The following is an 8427-nucleotide window of genomic DNA, read 5'->3' as shown; positions in this document are numbered from 1 at the left end:
TTTACTTAAGCCTTATTCATTTGGTAAATCAAGGAAGCTCGCATAGACTCCAGGTGGAGCTGGGATGAGTGCATATTGACAGTAAGAGTTTTCTGTTAAGCCATGTCACTATCTACTGGCAGATCACTGAGATTTTTTTTTTATTAAGGAGGCAGCAGATAGCCTTCTAACCCAGACCTGTATTCAGAGTGTGGATACATACAGTAGCTTACAAATACCTACAAATCTGAGAATTCTTAAGAGTGACTTGAGGCTGCTTCCCAGTCTCAGGATGGCCAGCCCTTACACCTTTTCTTCTCCGGAGAGCTGCTCCCTTCCCCGCAGCAGACTGCGACTCCAGTCCTCCCTACCAGGTTCTCGCCCCAAGACCACAGGCTGAACAGCAGAAGACTTCTCATCCCTTGGCACTTCCCTGACCAGCTATTGAACCTCCTTGCTCCTCAACCCTCCTTTCCACCCTGCTCTTACTTTTGCAGTTTCAAGCTTTTTATCACCAAAAGTCCCCCCCAGCAATTAGTCACTTTCAATCTGCGGCTCCCAGTTTGCTTTATTTTATGATTGATACTGCACAACTGGATGTACGTTCCTTAGCCTGTAGCTGGTGGAGGTAACCAGACCCCCTTCTTAGCCCTTTTGCCTTCTCCTCTGAAGGTGCTTATAACCTGGCTCAGGAATCTCCAGTTTGTCCAGGACAAACTTTTTAATAGAGTAACTGTAATATTTTAGGGGAAACAAACAGAAAACCAACCAAAACCCTAAGGAAAAAAATGCACCAGCAGCCTGCAGCAGCAAAAGGCAGTCATTTGCTTTCTGAACTCATTTAATGTCTAGTAAATGATGAAATAAAATTATATTTCCAATTCCTGCCTCCAAGGGAGCAGAAGGGAATCAGAGGAGAAAGCATAGCTCTGGAGAATCAGGAGATGTGGCTGCAGTTTTCAACTCTGCTAGAGAAATCCTCTGACAGAAGCACTACCTCCACCAGGCTGTAGGCTCGGTAGTAAGTACTCAGGGTTCAGTTGATTCACTCTGCTCAAAACCACTCTGCCATTTTCAGGTGAAAGTTGACATAGTTGGAGGTTCGTAATCAAATATGTTGTGCTTTATCCTTTTACTTACATTCTTTTTATCACGCACGTCGCCAAGACACATAGGAAAACCAAGACAGAACAGTGATAAAAACTGAAAATAAAGACTTTTAACCTTGTAAATAAGTGCTAAGCCTTGCTAGTGACTGCAGCGTTCCCAGTGCAGATAAACATTGCTCCCTCGTGTGGTTAAAGCCCACTATTGCTAATTTAGCGGTACTGCAGATGTTTGCGTGAAAATTCAGGGAAGAAAGGATTACTCGCCTAGATTTGCATCTCAATGCACAGTCACATACGAGTTCATGCATGCAAAAGTATGAGTACAATAATACACCTTGCACAAAGTTCACTCGGAATAGGCAATTTCACCTCGTATCTGTGTTAAAAGGCCAAAAAAATTATCTCCCTCAAAAGGCTGATAGAAACAGAAAACAAAACTGGGATTTTATATGGAGAAATCTACAACTCCATACAAAAGAGACTGTAGGGGTTCGAGTTTTTCATATGCAAACACTGATTGAACTGTTGCTCTCTAGATAACTAATAGTTAAACTCACAGACTAGCTTGGAAATTAAAGATGTGAAACTACCTGACCCCTTGACAGGATTAACACACATCCTTAAATCTCTTCTCAGGGTGTGCTGAATCCTATACAAGACTTTCTGTGAGAATTTCAAGACTTTGGGGGGTCCAGAGACCTCATCAATTTATCTGTTAGTTCACCTGAATGGCCATTATAAATCCAACATACAGTGTAATGACAGAGTCCCTTACTGCATATAAGCATACATGTGTTATTAGTGCTCTTTAATAGAGCTGCACTACTGCATCCTAATGCCTCAGAGCCCTCTCCTTTGGCCTGGTTTCCAACTTGATAGCAAAACAGAGGATGCCTCTCATTTTGTCTCAATGCAGTGGACCCTTCTTTATGCAGTTTAGCACAATAAGGTTGCATAAACAGGTCCCCATGGACAAAAAAACCCCCTCAAAACAGTATTACTTCCAGTCAAGCTGCAATTTAATCAACAGAACAATTCATTATTTTCCATGTTTCATTGCTAACAAATCACAATATATTTAAAAAGTTAAGTACATTAGAATTTTTATATGAAATATCAGTGTGCAATAGATTCCTCCCCAAAACCACTGGAGAGTAAAGATGGGAATAGAAGACTGAAATTATTGAGATTTGTATTCTCTTAAATCAATAGCAAGTTATTTGAATAAGAAAACATTATTTCATTATATAGTATGAATACTATGCTTATTCACAGGAGTAACAGCTAACAAGTATTTCCAGCTGATATCAGGAAATGTTCAAATTTATCTAAAATACATAGCTACTGTTATGTGTTGCAAAGAATGGTTGGAGATTAAGAATTAAAATACCTAGAACATAGGACATACAATGTCATTTAATCCCAGGGAAAAAAAAAGAAAAATAAAGAAGAAAATGTGCTCTCAGAGACTTTTCCATCCCACATTCTGTAAAACTCTTTCTTAATATTTGTTGCATTCAAAGTGCAAATGCCCTCGAAAGAGAAAAATAAAGAGAGCATAAAGGTGATATTTGGGGAACAAACTCCAACTACATATGTCTGTGCTTTCCAGGAATTTGCAGCTGCTTTTTTTCCCCTCAGTAGTGACTGCAGCTGATCTTGTTCTCAAAAGAAAATAGACCCATCCCTACAGGAGTTTCCCCTCAAGCAGCCTCCCTGCTCTCTCCCCTCCCATCCTTAAGGAACCATAATTCAAGCTTAAATACTTTGGAAATAAATTCATTTTCCTGCAGCAAAGGAAGACTGATGCACAAACATTAGACCAATCTAATTTTAGATCATTCAGACAATACACTGGATCCTTACACGCATTTATTTAAGGCTATTTATAGTCCTCCAGACGCTGCTGGAAGTATAGTCATCCATTGTGGAGCTACTCCGCTGTGCCCCAGTTTGGGAGGGAGAAAGGGAGGGAGGGATGGAGGAGGCAATCAAGAGTCTGATTGTTCTGGGGAACACAGGTATGGAGGTGTTGGATGAAATGTTCATTTGCAGCCTGAATGGAGATCAAAAGGTTCAGCTGCTTAGCAATTCTGCTGCTGCCAAAAACTGTAGGGGCACTGGAGAACTTGGAAGTCCCAAACCGCACCAAATTACAGACTCAGATACAAATGCTGCTCATAGCTCCAGGCATGGAAAAGGGACCATGTGCCAGAGTGGGGGGAAAAACCCTGAAAAAGTTTTTAGTCCTCTGGGGACACTTTTGGAGTAGTATAAATGGCTGTACTGTACCTCAGAGCCTGAGTGTTGAAGTCAGCAGTTCCCTCGAAGGCATGTGACTTCCAGAACAAAGTTCTTCTTTTTGTTGTAGGCACTTGCAAGCTCATCTAAACATTGGCACCCCACAGTCTCCAGGCCTTGGTTATCAGAAGGTCTCTCAAACCCAGACCTTCTTCAGTTCTTCTTTTTAATTTGTCTTAAAAGAAAAGCTCAACCAAACAAAAAACAACACAGCTTCTGGCTTCAGATTAATTTTAACAACACATCTAAGGCAACATTTCCAGTGCACACATCCAGTGGTTGAACTATAATTCATGCTCAGTTCCATGGTATCACAGAAGACTTTGGACCATCAGCTCCAGTTCTCCTGCTGTAAAATGAGAACATACTGCTTCTCCAGTTAGCGTTGTCGAATACATGGATCATCTTTTATCACATTTAGATACAAGTCCTGGGGCCACTAGCTATTCTAGAGCAGACATGCTATTTTAACTCACAGTGTCATTCAGATATCCAGGTCAAAGGATTCCCAGTTGAAAGTATGGAAAACCCTAAGCACTACAGCACAGCATCCTGTTTTCATCAGAGTATGCCTTGAGTAGGAAAATCTGCTTTTGAAGTTATTAGTGATTTTTGATAACCTTCCCCATGAAACTGGCCATGCAGAACACAAGGCCTTACTGTTTTTCTTTAGAGCAGCAACTGCAAGGCACAGCAGATAAAATACATTTGTAGGTCACAGATCCTGAAGTCAGTGTCCCAGTATCTATGTGAGCTAAATATGAACCACTATTTAAAGAGAAGCATGCAGGAAGTTTAAAATGACTATTCCAAGGCTCACAAAAAGATTGAGATCTTTGCTATCAGATCTAAGTCTGCCCTTAGAAGTATTAGCCAGATGATGTTGGGGTGATCAAACCATACTGCTTGGAACTCCGAAAGATAGCTCCTCACTGGAAGAAAACAACTTTGCATTTTATGAAATTACCATGGACAAAGATAAGATACTAGTAAAATGGGAAAAGGACAAAACAAACCAGCATAACAGCTAAAGTAGCTCTATCTTGAAGATTTTTGTTTCTAAAATTATGTATTGTAAATTAGTTATGATCCTTTAGGAATCAGCTGATCTCCAGTGAAAGAAATCCTAGCTACTCTCAGCAATGAGGGCAGGCCAGCAGCACTCCTGCTGAAAGGGGTAATTCGTTACACTGTCTTCCTTCAAGACTTCATGATCCCAGACCTTTGAAACACCCAGTGCTTGCTCCTGAAATATTGCAGAACTAAGGTATCATGGCCACTTCCAGCCATACACCTGCATATAAATGGTACTATTGAAAAACATTAGATAAATCATCTGAAAAGTGTTTTGATGGCATCAACAAGAGCAACAACAGAGAACAACCACTGCATAGGCACTACATTAGAAACAAAACCAAGAGGCCACCAGAGAGTGAGCATAGCTGAGGAAGACCAGGCTGCATTCAAGATAAAGTCTTTCACTTCTGTATTGGTAAGTTATTGTTTATTTTCCTAGTGCAGAACTATTGTATCACTGACCAAAGTCCTAAAATGAATCTTGCAGCATTCTAGGAATAGAGTTATGCAACTCAACTAATGTGTAAACTCCTGCAGCAAAACTACCTAAGACAGGATGCCATCCAGAGGAACCTGGGCAAACTTGAGAAGTGGGCTCATGGAAATCTCATGAGGTTTATCAAGACCAAGTGCAAGGTGCTGCACCTGGGTTAAGGCAACACCCTGGTGCCAATACAGGCTGGGGGATGAACAGATTGAGAGCAGCCCTGCCAAGAAGGATTTGGGGATGGTGGTGGATATTCTCAGGCAGATGATGTGACTCTTGGGGATGGTCCTGTGCAGGGCGAAGAGTTGGATCCTTGTGGGTCCCTTCCAACTCAGCATCTTCTGTGATTCTGTGGATGAAAGTCTGGACATGAGCAATGTGTGCTTGCAGCCCTGTAATGGTTTGAGAGCCCCAAAATCCAATTCCCGAGTCCAAGCCCCCCTCCCTCATCTCAACCCAGTGTGAGATGGGTTTTCCAGACACCACACAAGACTCAAAATGGGGGGAAGGGATTATATTACAATGACTTTACAAATAAATATTACAATACATCATATACAATCATAACTATCTTTTCTATGATAAAGCAGTATTTACAATGGATCAAATCTCTTTTTCCTCCAAATAAAAGTCCAGGAGGGAAGAAGGAAGAGATCCTTTCCACTCTCAGAGCAGCAGTGTCTCTAGGGCAGCAGTCTCTCTTCTTCCATGCAGCAGCTGTAGCTGGATCTCTGTCAGCACACACGAGGGGGGTCTCCAAGCCCCTCTTGGCCCTTCGACTCCAAGCGAGGGTCTTTCTCTTCCATGGACTGCGTAGCAGGGACAAGGCTCGCCTCACCACGTCATATCATGGGGTGCAAGACATCCCATGAAGGTCCCTTCCTCAGGGGATTCACCCCTGAGTCAGAACGTCTCGGGCAGCTTTCAGTTGAAGGCCTTTGCCTCGAGAGTTCTATCAGAGCTCCTGTGCTCTGTCTTAGGCTGTTGCTTGGCAGCAGCGGCGAGGGGCAAAGCCCTCCTCCAGATTCCTTTGGCCGTCCTGGTCCAGCTCCAGGAAGCCCCGAGCTTCTCAGCTCCTCTCTTTTCGGTGCTTTAGCACTCTAAGACTCTTCTCAAGTAAGAGTCCATCATCCTCCTCCTCTCTAGGAGGTCTCAGAGGGGTTTGGGGAGTTTGTTTCAGTTCTTACCCAAACTCTCTCTCTCTTCAGACAACTCTGTGTCTCTCTGATTAGCTGCATGCTTGGTTTGCTGCTTCTTCAGTTCTTATCTTCTTCTGGCTCTCTGCCACCGTTTCTCCGGTCAGTACTGCTCTGCCGCTGCTGCTCCTGCTGCTGGTCACAGTGGAGGGAAAAAAGTCCCAGCTTCTCAGCTACAGATACTGTTTTTTCCCCCACCACAAGCCCAGAAAGCCAATTGCGTCCTGGGCTGCATGAAAAGCAGCATGGGCAGCAGGTCAAGGGAGGTGATTCTACCCCTCTACTCTGCTCTCGTGAGAACCCACATGGAATACCGCATCCAGCTCTGGGGTCCCCAGCACAGGAAGGACATTGACCTGTTGGAGTGAGTCTACAGAAGGGCCACCAAGATAATTAGCAGGATGGAGCACCTCTCTTACAAGGAGAGACTGAGAGAACTGGGTTTATTCAGTCTGGAAAAAAGCAGGCTTCAGGATGACCTGATTGCAGCCTTGTAGTACCTGAAGGGAGCCTAGAGGAAAGCTGGAGAGGGACTTTTACAAGAGCGTGCAGTGACAGGTGAAATGGATTCAAGCCAAAAGAGAGTAGGTTTAGATATTAGGAAGATATTCTTTACTGTGAAGGTGGTGAGGCACTGGAATAGGCTGCCCAGAGAAGTTGTGGATGTCCCATACCCGATGTTCAAGGCCAGGCTGGATGGGGCTCTGAGCACCCATGTCTAGTGAAAGGTGTCCCCCACGACAGGGGGGTTGGAACTATATGATTTTTAAGGTCCCTTCCAATTCAAACCATTCTGTGATTCTGTGATGTGAAACGTGTGTCAGAAAAAAGTAGTTAAAAACCCCCCAAATCTAGAAGCGAATGAACTGTCGGGATCTACTTCCCAATAAACTTAAAATAAGGCTGAAAATGAAGCATTTAGGTGAACTAGAAAAGTTACATAAAAGATAGCACAGATAATCATATGTACAGAACCATTTCTGCACAAGAAAATACTAAATAGACAGGGAACCCTCAGGATTGAAACAGAGAGGTCTATGAAATCAAGCATAGTACGAGAAAGATGAAGAGGGAATGATTATTCACTATTTGAGACTCACACAAGGAAGTCATCAGGTTTAAAGCACAAGCCACAGGAAATACTTCTTTCAAACAAGGCATAGTTAAATTGTGTAACTTACTGAGTGTTGTGGATGCCAAGTATTTAAATGGGTTCAAAAGGGATTATACAAATGTGTGTAGACTACTTCCATTGGTGGCTATAAAAAATTAAAAATAAAATAAAAAAACCCCTACAGTTTTGATGCACCAGATGCTTCAGAAGTCCGTAAACTGATGACTGCCAGAAACTGAGGAGATGAAACAGCAGGACCCTTCTCACAGTTTTGCATCTCCTCCCTAAAAGGCCATGAATGCCAGACACTGGAGCACGTGGTCTTCTGGGTTTGTCCAGGATAGCGGTTCTTTGCAAGGGAGCCTTACAGCTGAGGAGACGAGAAGTCTGGCAGGGTCCCCTGTAAGAGGAACCTCCAGGGTTAACCATAGTTTCTCTTGACCTACGCTGCAGCTCATTGTCATGACTTCCCTGACTTGGGGGGCAGAGAAGGGGAAGAGGGGAGAGTGAGAGAGCAGAAGTAAAGAGCGTCAAGAGAACTATAGCACCATTCATGTTGCCTCTAGAAACCATTTCATTCACCTTCTAAAAATTTTCCTCCAGAAAGCTTCTGAGACTTTTCTTGACAAAACAGACAGTTTACAATGTCTTAAAGGTTTTTTATGATATGCTATGAACAAAATTTAAATACCAGTGCCAAGAATTAGAATGATTTACATCATTCTCTTCAGGGTCGGGCATCCTCTATCCTATACTCAGAGGTTCCTAATGTCCCCCATGGTGCTGAGCTGCATTTATTACTATAAATTAAAAAGTTTCAGTTTCAAATCTCTGAAGCTCTTGAAACAGGGCAGGCTTAGTGGTGGGGAGAGGGAGTATGTATTCAAGCCCTGAGGGAATCAACTGCTTCTAGCACAATCACAGCTCCTGGCTCCTGCTGAATTCCTGCAGGTCTTGGTGCAGCCGTTCATCTCTGAAGTGATAGCCACAGCAAGAGGAGAATGCTTGACATGGTGCCTTCTCAGTGTAAGCACCGCAAGTCTTGGGACCCATTTTCAACTGCATCTTCATAGATGTGGAGCCACACAAATTAATGCTTTGCACATTGTCTGTCTTAGAGGTCAGCGTGGCAATACTAAGCCAATGATTAGGCCAGTCAGACAC

The sequence above is a fragment of the Neopelma chrysocephalum genome, unplaced genomic scaffold, assembly GCF_003984885.1.
Source record: "Neopelma chrysocephalum unplaced genomic scaffold, ASM398488v2 Primary Assembly neopelma1_22, whole genome shotgun sequence".
Taxonomy (NCBI): Eukaryota; Metazoa; Chordata; class Aves; order Passeriformes; family Pipridae; genus Neopelma; species Neopelma chrysocephalum.
The sequence above is the reverse complement of the archived record's forward strand: the minus strand, read 5'-3'. Positions refer to the sequence as shown.